Raw genomic sequence first — 18,642 nt, forward strand, 5'->3', positions numbered from 1 at the left:
TCCTCCTGCCCAACTCCTCCTTCTGGCTGACCAAAGTCTTCTTCCCCTCCCTAAGAAGGGTATGTGCTCTGCAGGAGGGGTGAGATCTGCTTCCCCCTCTCTGACATTCAGAGTCACAAGTGGAGAACATCTGTTGTCCATCCCTGGGTGTCAGCCTTCCAGCAACCGTCAAACCCTGCTTCTCCTTCCTCCACCTTTGTTTGGAGCTGGCAAAGCAGATCCTGACAGAACTGAAGAGCCCACGACAGCCACAATTTCCCCTAGGATGCCCCTCAGAATAATGCTGCATTATGACTGAACCCACTTCAATCATTCTTACACACAAACACAATCGCTATCCCATGAGGGGGAGAGTGGGGATGAGCCCATTGACCCCTTCCTATCCTGCACTTACACATTCAAATTGTTGGAGAATCTCATGTCATATTTAAGTTATATCAACCTTTACTTATGCCATGATCTGCAGAGATAAAACATCTCACATGTTCAGATTCACATTCCTGTTCACACTGTTTCGTGGTAGAGACACTAGTTGGCACTGGACTTAGCCATATCTGGGTGGAGAAAGGAATCTCCTGTGGCTGTTCTGTTTTTATTTAAGAAATATAATAAAGATTTTTGTCCTAGATCCTTTAGTGGTGCGCCTCCCACCAGAGCCCAGATGCGGTTAGGAATGGTGAACTCTCAATCTCAACTCTCTCTCCCAAACTAGCTACAAAGCAATTCCCCTCACCTGCTGAGCTGCAGATGAAGCAGTGTGATGCTCTGTTTTGTTCAGATGCATTTTAAGATGAAAGCTAAAGCATGCTGATGATGATGACTTCAACCCTGTCTTTATAAATATTATCACCTGTTCCATCTTTCCCAAAAGAAAATGAGTTTTCTTTTGTAAGAGCACAACTTTGGTGAGGAATAAACCAAAAGGTTCATGTTCCAATAAAACATAAATGAGGACATTTTTATTTTTAAAAAAGCTGTGCTCAGATGCGAGGAAGTGCATGGGGAAATGGGAGAGAAAAAATCATTCTCCTATAACAGTTTTCCATTAGGACAATGTAATATGTGCTAAAGTTCAAGTGATGTATGTGTGTCTCCTTGAAGAAGATATTCTGTATATCAGATGCACCATAAATACTAGACGACGTAAGGAACCTCAGGCAAGGCAACTACATCCTTGAGTGGTCCTGAAAAATATACCGCGTGGTTGGAAAGGTGAATTATAGCAGCAAACAAATTTAATACATCTGCTTGCCTAGTGGACACCCACAATTTGCAATTTAATCATCCACGAGTTATGGTGTGTTCATAATTGAATTAGACTTTGAAATAAGGAAATATTGGTTTATAGTGAGGGTTTTTTATATATATAAAGGCACCTCTTTTGAGGTTTATAATTATCCTAAAGGAGGATGGTGAGTTGCAAACAAGGGTACAGATTCATCAAGGGAAGTCCTGGAGAGGGGCATGGTGGGAAGAAAGGCTGTGGTGCCAAGAGCTCCTTGTGTCTTCAGGATGTATGAGTGCAGAAGAGAATCTGGGCCCTATTGTTAGGCAAAGTGGGGCAGCTGCTTCTGTCAACAGATGCTCAGGGATGGTGGCGAGGAGCAATGGAAGCTGTACAGAGACAGTTCCAGACACACCACTTTAGGGAGGGAGTTCTGAATTTGCAGTAGTGCCAGGGGGTTGGAGAATCACCATAAGCTCCTTTCATGGACCCACTGAGTCCTCCTCTCTACCTATGACAGCAAAGGAACCATCTGGAGAGCTCCTTCTATTTAACTTAATTCCCAGGGTAGTATATGGGAATGGAGGCACTTTTCCAGATATTTTTAGTTTCTGAGAGATACAGTAGCTCAAGGAGGAGAGTGCCAAGGCAGTTCACAGACAGTCTGTGTGGTTCAGATTTGCCTTTATTGCTTTGTTTTTCAGTTCAGAAAAAAGGATGGTGATGCTACTTAGGGTCATAAAAAGGACTCCATTCCAAGAGTAAGACATGGCAGTTACAAGTACCCGCTTGCAAGATGTTCATTTGTCACAGGCTACAGAAATCTAACTTGCAGATTCCTAAAAAGGGCTCTTATGCGGAGCTGAAGAGATCATATAATTGCCTTACATTCTAGATTATATTATTTTTAAAAAGAACATGTCACAGCTAATGGTCCCATCATTAGTTGCCGGGTCCTTTTGCCCTCGGTATCATCGCCCAAGCATTTTATTTCACTTCTTGCTCCCTCCCCCCAATGACAATTACACCACAACAAAAACTCTCTAATAGAAAGGGGGAAAGATTAATTGGAAAGTTGATTTGAGAGTACAAATGTTCCAGACCTGACAGTTCTGTAATGTAAGCAATTAAGGCAGCATTTTTTTTAAAAAAAAATGCGTTATTGGCGCCAGCAGTATGATCAGCCATTGTCTCCATTGGTGTGGCTACATTTGATCACTGAGTGCATAGAGAGGTGAGAACCATAAGAAACAGGTGAAACCCAGATGTGGAAAGAAGAAGGAATATTTCCTGTCCTGCTGAAGTAAAAAATGGCAGTCCAACATTTGGATGCCAGAGGGCATTGCCACTGAAAGCGAAAAAATGTCCCCCTGCTGCTTTCTTACTTTTGAGGTAACCAAGAGGCCATTGTGAGTGTCTTTCCTTTCATTATATGAATCAATTCACCAGTGGTATGCACGCTGCAGTGTACTAGCTGCCCATACTTCAATTAAGGTCACGTGGAAGACAACTCTTCCCGTGGGGCTTTCTCAGATCATGAGGTCTGGGCAGTTAGGGAGGCTGCAGATTGCTGGAGAAATGTGTCAACAGGACGAAAGTCACCCACTGAGCACCATGATAAAGCAAGCTGAATATCCCACACCCACCAAAATTATAATAAAACACATACTAAAATGCTCTGAGCATTATCCAGAAAAATGGAAGCCTCTTTTCCAGGTGAATAAAACTTTGGAGAAAGTGGAGGATAGATTTTGGTGCAGCACTCGACGACACATCTCTCCATTCCATTGGAGAAGAAATAAGAACATTGGATATTACTGAAACCTTGGAGGGTTTGTGGCACTCACCATAAATCACATTGTTTTAATACTTACAACATCCTTGCAAGATGGGATGGTTTTATTATCCTTTTATTGAAGATGGAGAGCTCAGAGAAGGTGACTCACCCAAGACCACCTTTTAGGTTTGTGAAAGAGGCAAAACTCAAAGTGATGACTTGCCAGTTTTCATTTCATTTTTCAGACACTGCACTAAAAACCTGGTACCAGAATCATTTCTGAGAAGGTTCATACATGTAGAGCTAGTGTCATCACCTAGCACCCACAGTGCACTGACATAACCCATCAGTGCTGGTGTCTGCTCTGTGTCTACACCCTACTATCTCCAGCTCAGGGTTCACTAGCAGAACTGATACTCATTGGCCACAGTATCTCCAGCTAGGGTTGGCAGAGACCTCTGCCTCAACCCTACATAACAGCTACCAGTCAGAGTAGACTAGGGTAGCCAATCAGGGATGATGGTGTCAGGAGCTCAGCCTACACTTGAGTAGGATGCTGGCAGAAACACATGCCCAACTGGCATGTTCCCTCCCTCCTGGTCATTCATTCGGGAGCTTCAAAAGCTTTCTTCTGTCCGAACATCACAGCGACCGATGCCAACAGACATCTGCACACTTAGGGATCCGCAGAGTCTTTGCAGCTTTTCATGACAGACCTCAGCAACTCAGCATTTTGGCTAATCTATTTTATTTACATATAAACACACACGGGGCACTGCAACATGGCTCCCTCTCTTTCTAGCATCAGACAGCAAAGAGAAAAGAACAAAGGACAATAGTTCCACTTCACGGAACACAGAAACACAAACATCCTGTGTGGAGTCAAAACATACACCGTCATGTGAAAGACAACAATCCCATGACTGCAATCATGGAGCAGGAATTCTAACAGATGGGAGGCGGGGTCCAACCACAACTGGAGGGCACCATGGCTCCTCCTAGTGCAGATTATACTGAGCTCCAAAGGACCAGTTTGCTTTCCAGCAATGGATACATCATAGGATGCATATGGTTCTCTCCCTGTCGTATTTGGCAATGGCAGGGATTGAACCTAGGATCTTCTGCATGCCAAGCAGATAGGTGCTCTTCCACTGAGTCACAGCCCTTCCTCGTCATCCACTTGTCTTAACTTCACAAGAGAATGTAAGAAAGAAAGATGCCTCTTTCATCATTTGGACAGGACCCAAACTCCACCCACAAGAGGAATGGTAAGAAAGATAAGACCTTTTGGGGGGGGGAGGGGGCTACAGCCTTTTCCAGAGAGAAGGAATAAAAGAAAACAGATTGCATTTCTGGTACAAGAAACCCAGCCACGCTGGATGAAAGCTTCAAAATAACTGAAACAAAGAAGAGTAAATAAACTCGGAATGATTTATCTCGAGGGGATAATACAGTAACTGCTGAATAATTACAGGCAGCAATCTTTATTAGTATGCAAAGTAGCTCGATTGGGTGTGTTCCCATGCTGCTTGGAGAACAAAAAGGCAAGAAGCGGGACACATTATAATAAATCACACACACCAAATTCCCAGCTTGTTGCAGCAAACATCTTTACTCCGGGGGCACTGGGAGTGCAGCAGTTCTTCTTGAGATTAAAAAAAGAAAGAAAGGGCTGTTTAATTTATATTTTCCAGTGATGCATTGTGCTTTCAGAATTCATTCAACTGAAAGAAGTACAAAAGTTTCACTTTACAAAAGTGTATACACACACAGGGGTGGGGGATTACAGAATTTGCCAGAGATCTGTTTCTAAAACAAACAATGTTATTTTCCTCTTGTGGTTCTGTTTGTGTGTGTGTGTGTGTGTGTGTGTGAGAGAGAGAGAGAGAGAGAGAGAGAGAGAGAGGAATAGGCTTTCCATTTCAAATGAGTGGTGAGCTATTTTCTTTTTGACAAATAACCAAAAGAGAGCACAAATCTTCAGAACACAGGAAGCTGAAATGAATCGAACCTGCTTTATTCACTGAACTAAGATTGTAGTCCTCATAGTTATTAATTAAGGGCCAACTTAAATGGTAACACAGAAAGCTATATTATACCAAGTCCGACCATTTGTCCATCTAGTTTTGGAACAGCAACATTGACTGGCTGCAGTTCTCCAGAGTTTCCAGCCATAGACACTTCCCTGCCCTGGAGATGGTGGGGTTTGAATCTGGGACCTTCTGCACGCAAAACAGATGATCTACCATAGAGCTACAGCCCTTTATTTTGAGTAATCAAGAGAGCAACAACCATCTCCAGCAGTCATATATGTACAGTGGTACCCCGGGTTAAGTACTTAATTCGTTCTGGAGGTCCGTTCTTAACCTGAAACTGTTCTTAACCTGAAGCACCACTTTAGCTAATGGGGCCTCCTGCTGCTGCCGGAGCCCAATTTCTGTTCTTATCCTGAAGCAAAGTTCTTAACCTGAAGCACTATTTCTAGGTTAGCGGAGTCTGTAACCTGAAGCGTCTGTAACCCGAGGTACCACTGTACTTGACCTCTCCCCCCACCACACACACACATCAGAACAGTCTTCTTTTCCTGAGTTGTCAGAAGGAAAGCCACATATTCTAGTTCCAGTCCTTTTTCTTCTTTTCTTCTTTCCTTTCTGAAATCATTTTCATAATTCTCAGATAAAATCCTACTAGTAAATAATGCTATAAAGCAGAAATGGGCAACTGGTCACCTGTGTGGCAGATCTGGCCCCTGAAGCAATTTCCCTGGCCCTTGATAGACCTATCCAATTCTAATCTAGGCCCATTAATTTTTTTGTTGTTGTTCATTGCTGGGCAGCTGTGACTAATGAGGACTGGGTAATGAAAATATCCCCAACCTCACTCCCTTCCAGGTGTAACTGGCAGGATCGGAGAGTGAGTCATATGGAAGGGAAACAATTGTGTGGTTTCTGATATTAAAATCAGTTATGGCTGACTCCTGTCACAAATGACCAAAAACCATCTGTTATATCCTTCTCCCTAGTTAAACTTCATGTCATACAGAGCAACTTTTGCACCTTGATTAAGATGGGATCTCTGTATTCAATGGTTCTCAGGAGCAGATACGCCAGCCCCAGCAAGAGGCTTCCATCTCTGAAGGGCATGACAATTGCATGAGTGCTTTAAGTGTATGCAGTTTATGATGTTACCTCAGTATATGGCAGCTTCCAATGTTCCGAAGTAAAGAATTTATATATGCTTTAAATTCATGGTGTTGTCCCATCTCAGTCAGGATTGTTTACAGTGACTGGGAACAGACCTCCAGAGTTCTAGGACTGGGAACAGACCTCCAGAGTTCTAGCAATTTCCCAATTACACCTGAATTGTTGTCTCATTTAATGTACTCATTGCCCATTTGTCTGTGGTGTTCATTCATGATTCTCCGCCGCATTACTGGTGCCCACCATGCACATTAATAAAACATTGCAAAAGGTGGTCTGAAACATTTGAACCAAATAGAGACATACACAGGCCTCTGTCACTGACCAAGGCACCAAGTCCACTGGAAGCTGCAAGCCTGCCTTCCAGGAAGAAAAACTGTCACAAGGGATACCAGTTAAGCCAATAAGGAAGCAGCTGCTCTAGTGCTTGTTTTCCTCTTCCCTCCCCATTCATTTTTCCTTTTGTATCACATCTATTTGATTGCAAGCTTGTAGGCAGGGACAAGTCATTGTTTGCGGCCATCACTGCACATTGTGGGGCTGTATTAAATATGTGCTGGGCTACACTGAAGCTTTCAACATTCAACTTCGTTGAATGACTCTATGTTCTTGTAATTTAAGAGAAGGAGGAAAGTCTCCTTTCTCCAGACTGTGCATAATTGTATATACATCTGTTAAGGCTTCCCAGTCTCCCTTGCTCACCCTTTCTTTCTACATGTGATTTTTGACACACACACACACACACACACACACACACACCCCAAGAGAAAGGCGGGATATTGACTGCATTCCTGACGGCTGACTGCTGTTTCTACTCACTGACAAAAAACACAGCGATGGGAGAGCCTGGCAAAGTCACCTGCACATCCCACCCTAGCAGTCCTACTAACCTTGAGGCCCATGAGTCTTGTTAGAACTGGGAAGACGAGGAGAGAGACACCAGCTCTGGCTTATCGACTGACTCTCACTCTATGGGGCAGTATTGTAGGTTGGAGCCAGCAGGCTGCCCCAAAGGTATAGGCACTGGAGGGACACAGCCTTGATGTCTCTATGGGGGCAAATGGACCACCCTCTCTTTTTTAATTTTTTTCTGTGAAAATACTTTATGTTTAATACATCTGAAAAATGCATATACAAAGAACTGTGGCATGGAATAAAGCATTAGCTCAACATGAATGAAACGACAACAATTAGAGTCTGGGGAGATTGAGAAGTCAATGTATAGTTCTAGAAGAGGTCACTATTATCTCTGTAGGTAAATACCCCCATCTGGTGTGTTATAATGTGGATAATGGAGCGGGCAGTTTTTGCTGCATTAACTTACTTATAATCCACAGTCTTCGAATTTGTTGGCACAGAGTGGGGCTGTCTTTGGGTGAGATATGGAGGGAGGGAATAATTAGGATGCCCCTGGTAATAAATGGAATGGGAATTTTTGCAATGGCCCTTGGACTGTTTTAGTTGGATAGATGTCCTATTCTCTTCATCTAGTTATTTGGAAATTCCAGTTGTTGCCCTTACTGTTGCTTAGTTTTGTGCATTTATGATGGAGCTGCTAATTTGCTGGTTATTAACTGGGCTTGTTTTTATGGATCCTGTCATTTTTTGAATACTATTATCCCCACACCACCCCCACACTTTTATTAGTATTTTATTTAATTGTTCCTAACTCTGGGATTGAAATATTCAGTGAAGAGTGGGATATAAATACTTAGAAATAAAATAAATACAAAAAATAAATAAAATTTCCTAAGAGCCACTGTGGGCAGGGGGGTTAAGATCAAACTGCCAGTGCAAGATATAAATATAGACCTCACATGCCAAGTTTAGAAGCTGGATTTATGAATTTTCATAAGCTTTCAGACAGAAATTCTACGTTAAACCCTCTGGGATTGGCACTGTAATGGAGAGCAGTCCACTGCTGAAGGCAACACGACATTTTGATTTAAAATTGAATTTTCAACATAAGCAGCAATCCAGCCAGCCAAATCATAGCTTAATGCTCCTCTGATCATTCCCGCTGTAGTTACAGGAAGCAAGGAACTGAAAAATCCTTTGTGACTTGCAGACTCTCAGATTACGAAAGCAAGCCCACTGACAGACACATCAATCCTCATTTGAGTATGATTCTTCAAGGAACCTCCATTTGACTTAAAGAATTCCCCCTTTAAACACCTGACTGCCACTCACTGGGAAGCAAGAGCAAATTGGCAGATCTCAGGGTAAATTACAACTCTATGGACAAGAACCACAAGCAAAACGTTGGTTAATTAGTAGAAACACACATGGCAGGGAGAATCTCAAGGTGATTGTCAACACTGATGTAATTATACACATGCTCCAACTGTCCTTGGTAAATTACCGCTCATATTTTGCCTTTTGGGGGGGACGGGTGGCACATTTTAAAATAAACACGTTAGTCTTTAAGATGCCACAGGACTCTTTGTTGTTGTTTTGCTGCAACAGAATAGTACAGCCCCTCCTCTGAAAATTATTTTAAATCTCTTTTTTCTGCGAGCATCTAAAACCAGAGTGTGCATTCCCTTTTGAACAACCTTCCCTGGGCCACATGCCGGTGAAGAGCAAGGCCAGAGGTAAGAGTGGGTGGAGCAATGAATGTAGCTCTTATCTTTGTACAGTAGGCTAGTTTCTACGCACACTGTATACCCCTCTTCATCCAGAGGCATGATGAGAGTTCAAGAATGTATTCCATCCAGGCAAAAACATTGAAGGAGGACACAATGTACGGCTGGTGAGGGGTGAGGCCTGGGAATAGCAGGTCAAACTGAGAAGAGGGTGTGCCATGGGGAGAGTATCAAGTCAAACCAGAGAGCTGCAGAGGAGGGCCATATTTGACTCCTGGACCTGGTTTCCCTACCACTGATCTACAGCTACCTGTCTTCAAGCTTCAGCCCCCTTTTCGTTGATCTATAGAAGTCAAATATCTGCAAGTGGAGGAGTTGGGTGCCTGTTGCCTCTAGTATAAAAGGTAAAGGGACCCATGATTGTGAGGTCCAGTCGTGACCGACTCTGGGGTTGCAGTGCTCATCTCGCTTTATTGGCTGAGGGAGCCGGCGTACAGCTTCCGGGCCATGTGGCCACCATGACTAAGCCGCTTCTGGCGAACCAGAGCGGCGCACGGAAATGCCGTTTACCTTCCCGCCCGAGCGGTACCTATTTATCTACTTGCACTTTGACGTGCTTTCGAACTGCTAGGTTGGCAGGAGCAGGGACCAAGCAACGGGAGCTCACCGCCTCGTGGGGATTCGAACCGCCAATCTTCTGATTGGCAAGTCCTAGGCTTTGTGGTTTAACCCACAGCACCACCTGCGTCCCTTGCCTCTAGTATGCACACCTGTAAATGGGCCAGTCTGTATCGTTGGGCAGATCCATGCATTTCAGCATCTGATTTTTCCAACCTTCTCCACATATTCACATCCATTGACATTTTTCTTAAGTTCTCAGGAAAATTTACCAGTGTTTCAGTGCAAACGTCACACAATGTACACATTTTTATGTACTGTTTTGCCCGATATACACATTTTTTGCAAAACCAAAACACGTTTGTTTTTTGTCCCTTTTTTGGCAATATGTACAGGCCTTTTCCTATGGATTTCTTGACTGGAGATTTGCGTTGCAAATTTCAGAGAAGTGTGAATTTCGAAGGATGGCTGTACAATATTAAGGTGGACTTAATTCAATTTCCTTCCCATCCCTTCCCATCTAGTGCATCATCCAAGTTTCACATGGATCTAGCAGCTGCCAATGGGAAGCCTGCAACAGTCCTGAGTGCAGAGTATCTTTGCTCTGGATACACAAAGACAGTCAGGTGTTGTCGTATTAAAGAACTCACCTGTCAGATAACTTGTAGTCATCGTTTGAAGTTAAGCTGAATAAGCACATTTCACATTTCTTGCAAAAAAGCAAGAGTTAATTCCTGTACATTAACAGTGTTTTTATGGTCAGATTTAATTTTGGCATACCATTTGTTCACAACTCTAAAAAGAACAATGTGAAGAAAAGTTACTTTTTCAAAACTAGGTGTTGTACCTTCTTGGTCTGTTGGGGGTTAATTAGAAAGCCCATTGATGCATTTGTTGTTGCTGCTGCTGCTGCTGCTGTTTTATTTTATTTATATTTTATTTATTAAATTTGTAAAGCATCCTATACCCATAGATCTCAGGGTGGTTCCCAACATAAAATCACAATATAAAAAACAGAAAATACAGAATAAAAACCAAAACAAAACAACCTAATAATCTCTCTCCTTCCACTACGAAGATTTGTCTTTGAAATCTTCTTCTTAAATATATTCTAGCCTTAAGGATGTGAGAATAAGAGTGGATGAGTCCCTCATGATCGTCACCCGAGGTTGGCGGGCGTTAATATCATATTAAAGTTAAATATATGGCTCAGGTAGTTTGTATATTGCATTCTCCACGCCTGGATGGCGATCAGCTGAAGTCGCCCGAGGGATCATAATTTACCAGTCTCATTTCCCAAGACTGTTATCCCTCATCTTGACACACTATTAAAGTCATTTAATTATCAGCATTTTGTCTTGTCATTACCTGTGTTTTCTTGTTATTTATTTTTCTAAAACTTTGTGTGTGTTTCTTCCAGACTTTCTCCCCCAGGCCAGCTCAAACCAGACAGACACTTGAGACTCAAAATCAAAATGGCGCCCCCTACTGCCAGCAGTATGATAGAGACAAACACACACACACCATACACCGATACATTAAATTAAAAATCTGACAACCCTCTGCCTTTTCAAGAACCAAACCTGACGTCTGAGACTAGAATGTTTGGATGCGACAGAGCACTCTTGAAAATGATGGAAATATTAAATCCAAGATGTTACTACTTGTAAATAAAGCTGTTAACAGTTTAGGATCCGTTTATTCAAAATGTCATCTTACCTCAACTGCTGTAGTCTGTGGAAATGGCACTTTCACAAGTAATATTTATTGCTGGTTCCAGATTTCAATGCATGAATCCTTCAGTGTGACAGCACCTATACTTATGGAACTCCTTGGCCATTGATATTAGGCAGGAGCCTTCACTGTACACAGGGGCGTAGGAAGGGGAGCGGGGGGGGCAGGCCGCCCCGGGTTCCATCATGGAGGGGGGGTGACAAATTATCAAGGAACAATTACTGCCCTACTAGGGTGGTTCATAAAAAACTTTTTTTAAAAAAATGCCTGCTCCAAAGGTCTTATCTTACTACACTAGGGATTATACAGCTATATATGAAATTTCATGTATACCAGTTAATATCTTGACCCTCCTCCACAAAAATAGCTGTTTACTTGGCCGTTTTCCTATGTCGTGAAGGCTGGATTTCAATTCAGTGGAGCAGGGAATGGGGTCTCCTAAAAATGCTCAGGACTCTTAACACACGAGAGCTCCCAGAATTCTTTGCGGGAAGCCACGACTACTTAAAGTGGTTTCACTTGACCAGGACATCCTGGAATTACAGAAGGCACTTCAGCTTCTGATTGGATGTCCCATTTTTCAGTGCCAAGTTCTCATGTGATTCAGCTGGCTCTCGCAAGAGCTCAGCACCCAAGGATGCACATCTTTCATGCTAAAGAAGGTGCCTGAGCCAGAGCCCATGGGGGGGGGAGCTGCTGCTGGTGCAGCCCAGGCTACCCCTGCCAGGCCCAGAGGCCATGCCTCCTCTGCCTGATAATACCCCTGCCAGAGGAGGAGGAGATGACAAGAGGGAAGAGGAGGAGAAAGAAGAAGAAGAGGAGGAGGAGGTGTTTGGATTTGATATCCCGCTTTATCACTACCCAAAGGAGTCTCAAAGCAGCTAACATTCTCCTTTCCCTTCCTCCCCCACAACAAACACTCTGTGAGGTGAGTGGGGCTGAGAGACTTCAGAGAAGTGTGACTGGCCCAAGGTCACCCAGCAGCTGCATGTGGAGGAGCGGGGAAGCGAACCCTGTTCCCCAGATTACGAGTCTACCGCTCTTAACCACTACACCACACTGGCTGGAGCTGGAGGTGCCAGTCCAGTGCTCTATGAGGGAGATGCTGTCGGTAATGGAGACAGGGGCCAGGGGTGGGGAAGTGTGTCCTTGAAAGACACATGTCCCGATTCAAAATGGTGGAACGTTGGAGAGCATGGACTTTAAATGTATTCAATGAATGTGGCTTGAGGCACTGCATTTGCCCATCTAGCTCAGTACTGTCCATACAGACTGACACCAACTCTTGAGGAATTCTCCAGTGTTTCAGACAGAGGTCTTTCTCAGTCCTACCCGGAGAGGCTGGGGGTCAGCCTCGGAAACTTCTGCATGCAAAGCATATGCTCTACACCATTGAGCTCCAGCCTTGCTCCCAGTGCCCCTCAGTTTCCAGAGTGCAACCCCTTTAGCCCTCTCTCCCCGATGCTTCTTGCTGCTCAGGAGAGAGGAGAGCTTGTAACAATATTGTGTTTGTGCCTCCAAAACAACCGTCTCAACTGGGAACCTTCGGGAGGTTTGGCCAAGATGGGCAGCCCTCAGTAGCAGTCTCACCCCCCACCCCATCCCCATTGCCACCTCCACCAAATGGTGACTTGTCGGGAGCATCAACGGGAGTTGTAAAAGGAGAAATCTATCTCCCATGACCAGGCAGTAACCAGCTCCACTACATCCTGTTGTTCCCTTAACTCATATCTGGAAATGGCTTTGCACGCTGCGCCTCATGCTGTGAGCACATATATTTTGACATAAAGTATATTCCATGTCCTTGTGAAGATATCAGGTAGGGGGAGTGGGGGGGGGGGAGAAGAGATGGATCCTGTCAGGAGGCATTCCCTGAAACTTCACTCAAAATGATAGTCAAATGGGATTCTAACCTCTTGATTTGTTTATATGTCACCCGGCATCGGGGGCAGGTGAGTGAGGAAAACAACCCCCACCGCAAAAAAAAAAAGGCCCACTGAGCATTTTATTGAAGTAAATAACTCCTGACAGAATTTAAGTTCCAGTCCACTAGCTATTGGAAACATGGAAAGAGTTTCAAGGAGTATCCTGCCATCTACTGTTTACCTTAAAATTATCTAGGGGGTTTCAGTGTGTGTGTCTTTTGGGGGGTAATTATCTTTGCCAAATGAGTGTGAGAGCTATCGCACCCAAGTGGCACAACTGGGATTTTTATGAAACTTTGTCTCCTCCTACCCTGTTAGGAATAGCAATAAAACTATTATCAATTGCTTCTACCTATGGTTGCTGTGCTGTGTCTCCACAGACAGAGGAGAAATGCTTCTGAATACCAGTTGCTGGAGACTGTGGGGAGGCAGGGAGAGGGAGAAGTCTCAAAACCTGCTTGAGCATTTCCCAAAGGCATCTGGGTGACCACTGCGAGAATAAGATAGCCATTGGCAGCCTCATCCTCCGTGAATTTGTTCAATCCTCTTTTAAAGGTGAAGGTAAGGGACCCCTGACAGTTAAGTCCAGTCAAAGGCAACTCTATGGTTGCAGCACTCATCTCGCTTTACGGGCCGACGGAGCCGGCGTTTGTCCGCAGACAGTTTTTCCGGGTCGTATGGCCAGCTCCTCTTTTAAAGCTACAGTGGTACCTCAGGTTACATACGCTTCAGGTTACAAACTCCGCTAACCCAGAAATTGTGCTTCAGGTTAAGAACTTTGCTTCAGGATGAAAACAGAAATCATGCTCTGGCGGTGTGGCGGCAGCGGGAGGCTCCATAAGTTAAAGTGGTGCTTCAGGTTAAGAACAGTTTCAGGTTAAGAACGGACCTCCAGAACAAATTAAGTGCTTAACCTGAGGTACCACTGTATCTACCGTAAATTGGGGGTCATCCCCGCATCCTGTGGGTCTGAGTTGCATAGTTTATCTACATGCTGCATTCAGAAATGCTTTTTTGTAATCTGTCCTGAATTTTCCAATATTCAGCTTCATTGGATGTCCATGAGTTACATTGTTATGCAAGTGAGAGAAAAACCATTTCCTTATCTACTTATCTACATGTCCCTTCTCGCTTGTCTTTTCTCTAAAAAAAAAGGTAAAGGTAAAGGACCCCTGACAGTTAAGTCCAGTCGCGGATGACTCTGTGGTTGTGGCACTCATCTCGCTTTACTGGCCGAGGGAGCTGGCGTTTGTCCGCAGACAGCTTTTCTGGGTCATGTGGCCAGCATGACTAAGCCATTTCTGGCGAACCAGAGCAGCACACGGAAACGCCATTTACCTTCCCGCCGGAGTGGTGCCTATTTATCTACTTGCACTTTGACATGCTTTCAAGGTGCATTCCTGCTAGGTTGGCAGGAGCAGGGACTGAACAACAGGAGCTCACCCCGTCGTGGGGATTCGAACCGCTGACCTTCTGATCGGTAAGCCCAAGGCTCAGTGGTTTACACCACAGCGCCACCCATGTCTTTTCTCCAAAGTGCCCCAAATGCTGCATCTTTTCCTCATGGGGGAGTTACTCCATCTCCTTGAGTATTCTAATTGCCCTTTTCTGAACCTAAGCCCCACCCCACTCTATGATACAATTGGTAATAAAAACACTAAACTGACTTTACACTTCTTTATGAAAGCTGCCCTAACATATATATGTACCAGAGCTCAATGAATGGCATTGAATGAAGTTTTACCCTGATTGAAACATACCACCCATAACATTGAGCATTGAAGGGGGTGAACAAGATGACCCATTTGGTCCATTTCAACTCTTGATTCTAAGATAAGTGAGAACACTCGGTGTCCTAAGCTTGCCAGTTACCTAGATTTAAGTAAACCGACTTCTGTGCAATTTGGAGCTTGATGGAGCATCATAGAAACTTCCTGAAGTTCATAGTGGAATTACAAAGGCACTGAAGAAATGTTGAATAAAGTGTGTGCTTTGGCCAAATTACTTTTCCTGAAGTTCCAAACATTTCTGGCACTTGGTGGGTAGTTAGATTCTGGACCCATGAAGCAAAACTATGAAATTTCAGGCTGTAATTGAAACACAGTGAACCTTGAAACAGAATCTACCAGCAGGGGTCGGGATCCAGGAAGGGTTTGGGTGTCCCTAATTGTTTACGTTTGCCTGCTAACCTTGGGAAACTTCTTGACACAATTCATCCTAACTGACAATGATATGGCATTTATATTTTCTACTGGGACTTCTTGAGGATTAATTGTCTATTAAGTCCTTGGAAATCCTCAAAATCTGCCTAGTGTTCCTTGGCAAGGAATAGCAAGTAGCTTTCCACAGACTTCCACAATTTACATTTCATCTTTTCTTAGCATTTAACTACTATGCCGGTCCTGCAATAACACAGCTACCCTCAAATAGTCCCCAATACTAGGCAAGGGGGTTCCTAACTCCAGGACGTTGTAGTACCAGATGCAATCTTAACTTAAAGGGGTGTCTGAACGAGTCCAAATGTTATTAACACAGCAGAAGGCTGCCGAGGCTGTGTAATTGGAGCCCTTGTTTGGGACTTTGGGGACCAGAGTTGAATTTCCCCCACATGAGTGTAGCCAAGCTGCTTAGGAAATAGCCCAGCAGCTACTTACAGATCAAGCCATCGACTGAACAGATGGAACATTTGCCATACATGCCAACCCTGACGACAAAGCCAAGCAACCAGCTGTTGGCTGCACCCAGTGCTGATACCAGCCTCCTAATCAGACCACCGTCTGTTGCAGCCCCAGACTGTGGGGGTTGACAGGTTGGGTTGGGGTTGAAATGCAGCTGTGTCACAGGAAGAAAGATCGTAAGGTTACAGCAGCAACATCTATAGCTGAACAGGGAACAGGGAGGAGGGGAGGGAGATGGTGCTGGCGTGGCCATCCTATTCTGTCCAGCAAGGCAAGGATAAGAAATTCCCCCCTCCCAAATGCTGAAACTCAAGAGGATACCTGTGGAGATTAATTACTGGTCAGATTGAGGGAGACAAACAAAACTGCTTCTTCTCCAAGATGGCATTGATTAACTCATGGAATTCACTCCCATAAGACAAAGGGATGGCCACTTACTTACATGGCTTTTTTAAAAAAATGATCCAGTATTATTTATTCCATGTGTACCCTTCCCTTCCACATGAAGCAGCCCCTGGTGGTAATATACATGTAAGAATCTTGCAGTGCCCATAACACTGAATGCCATTGAGGCACTAACAGAGATTCCATTAAATACATTCTGCCCCCTGCTTGCTGATTGACCAGGGCACTCCACACTCCCCTTCAACTCTGTTTATCTTTTCCAACAGTTGTAGACTCAGTTTTCATTGGGCTGGGTTTCTTGTGGGGGTGTTACTGCATTATTATTTATTCTAAAAACAACATTCCTTGTTTTGAGCTTTCACCAAGACCCGTTCTGCACTATACATTTAAAGGAGTATCATACCACTCTAAACAGTCATGGCTCTCCACTCCCCGCCCCCCGCAAAGAATCCTGGGAACATTGAGTTTGTGCTGAGAGTAGTTAGAAGACCTTCTATTGCCCTCACAGAACTACAACACTCAGAGTTCCCTGGAAAGAAGAACTGTTTATTAAACCTCTCTGGGAATTGTAGCTCTGTGAGGAGAACTGGTAACCTCCCAGTTCACTGTTAGAGGAACTTATAAGAAGAGCTTTCCTGGATTAAGCAAGAAGTCCACCTAGTCCACAACCTGCTTCCTACAGTGGCCCAGCAAATGTTTCTGGGATGCCCACAAGAGGGTGCAAATACCTGTTGTTTGTTTCCCAGTAGCTGGCATGCAATGGCGCCTTGTCCCTGGGGGTGAGGGAACACATTAGGGCAGATCAAAAACCACCAACAGAAGGTTGCATCCAATATTAGTCATGCCTAATTTAGCCATGCCCATTAATTTCAATGAGTCTAATCAGAGTAGGACTAGCATGAGATACAACCCTGACCATGCTGAGTAGTGGGCATGGAACTACCAGTAGTGGTAGTGACTGGCTGAGAAGGAAACTGGGGATTGGAATGGACTGGAATGGAATATTCTAGACGAAGGTCTGGCCATGTGTAATCTTGAGCAAGAGCATGTCAAGGTCTCTCTTGCTTTGCTTCTCGTAAAACTTATTTTGCTTCTCTTAAAATGTGAGGGGCCATTTGCTCAAACAGGACTTGCCAAATTCACCTCAAGGTTTAAAGGTTAACTTTGGTGGCAACCTTAGGGTTGACTGAATGGATCATCTTTTTTCCAAGAAGGCCCCAGGAAGACATTTTGGCATTTGAGGCAGAACATCAAAGTGGCATCCTTCGTGCTGTTTTTTAGAATATATATATATAACTAGCCTAATTTTCTGCCACTGCTCTCATCTGATATAACAGTAGGTCTGGCTCTATGATTCTTCTAGGCCCTATTAAGAAGCTAGCTCAGTTACCCCACCCAGGTCTAATCACAAACCATCACTCCCACCTTTCAAACAGTAAGAAATCAGCTTCCCCTTGCAATCATTACGCTTGGGCCATCAGGAAATGGCTTCAATGAATGGGATGTCAAAACCATGTAACTCACTTTAGCTCTTATTGTAGCTGATGGCTTTAAGGAAGCCGTAATGTCATTGCAAAGCTGAACCGTACCTTGCAATAAACACTTGATGCATGATGGATTCTGAAGCTAGCGGTTTACGAGGATGGGCCAGAGAAGATGGGGCAAACTTAATGGGCGCTTGATAACATAATAGAAAGGAAGGTGGCACATCAAGTTTCTGAATCTCTCGTGGAGAAGGAAACTGACCTTAATGGTGGTTAAAAACTGGCAAGTCTGAGCTGTGATGTTGTTTCCTAATTGGGTTTAATGCTTTACCTCCAACGCCCCCACACCTCTTTCCAACACCAAGTTATGAGATCCATCTATTTTAGCTTTCTGATATACAGTAGCTACCGGCTAAACCGCACGTCTGGAGCTTACCAGTCATGGAAACAAAATGCCACCGAGGTCTTACGATACATTTATTAACCGTTTAGTGTTTCATCTGCAGGAGCAATATAAACACAGCTAGTACAAAATGCCATGGGATTCACTTATGACAGTGGCTGAAGCATTATTGCATCTAAGACTTCAAAACCGATTTTTATTTTCACCCAGGGGAAATCAGATCAAAATGTAATGTTTCCTCTTTCTCTCGAAAGCTAACAAAAAGCGACATGAGCCAAATCACATCTCTGATCATATGAACAGAGGCCACTCCACAGAATAATTTTAGCTGTTCAGAGTGTTCTTCCTACATTGCCCTAAGAAATATGGGGCGGGAGAGAAATCTGTTTGGCGTGCATTTTAATGGGAACCTCCCAAATCTGCACTCCCTAAAACAGATACACGCAGAAGCTGGAAATAAAATAAAAAGCCAATATTTATTTATTTATAAAAGTATTTGTATGCTGCAGTTTCATTTTTACAAAAAAAGCAATTATAATGCAATAAAAACCACACACAAAAAAACAGAAGCACCATCTGACCATTATGGAAAATGTTTTCTCAATTGT

General features: G+C 43.8%; 1 protein-coding gene across 17 annotated transcripts in view; it reads right to left on the reverse strand.

The window, feature by feature from the left end:
• The window catches only part of RBFOX1 (RNA binding fox-1 homolog 1), a 1,465,188-nt gene that overhangs the window by 1,244,958 nt on the left and 201,588 nt on the right, over positions 1 to 18,642 (reverse strand). The window lies entirely within an intron of this gene.

This window comes from Podarcis tiliguerta, assembly GCF_965153285.1.
Source record: "Podarcis tiliguerta genome assembly, chromosome: 14".
NCBI lineage: Eukaryota > Metazoa > Chordata > Lepidosauria > Squamata > Lacertidae > Podarcis > Podarcis tiliguerta.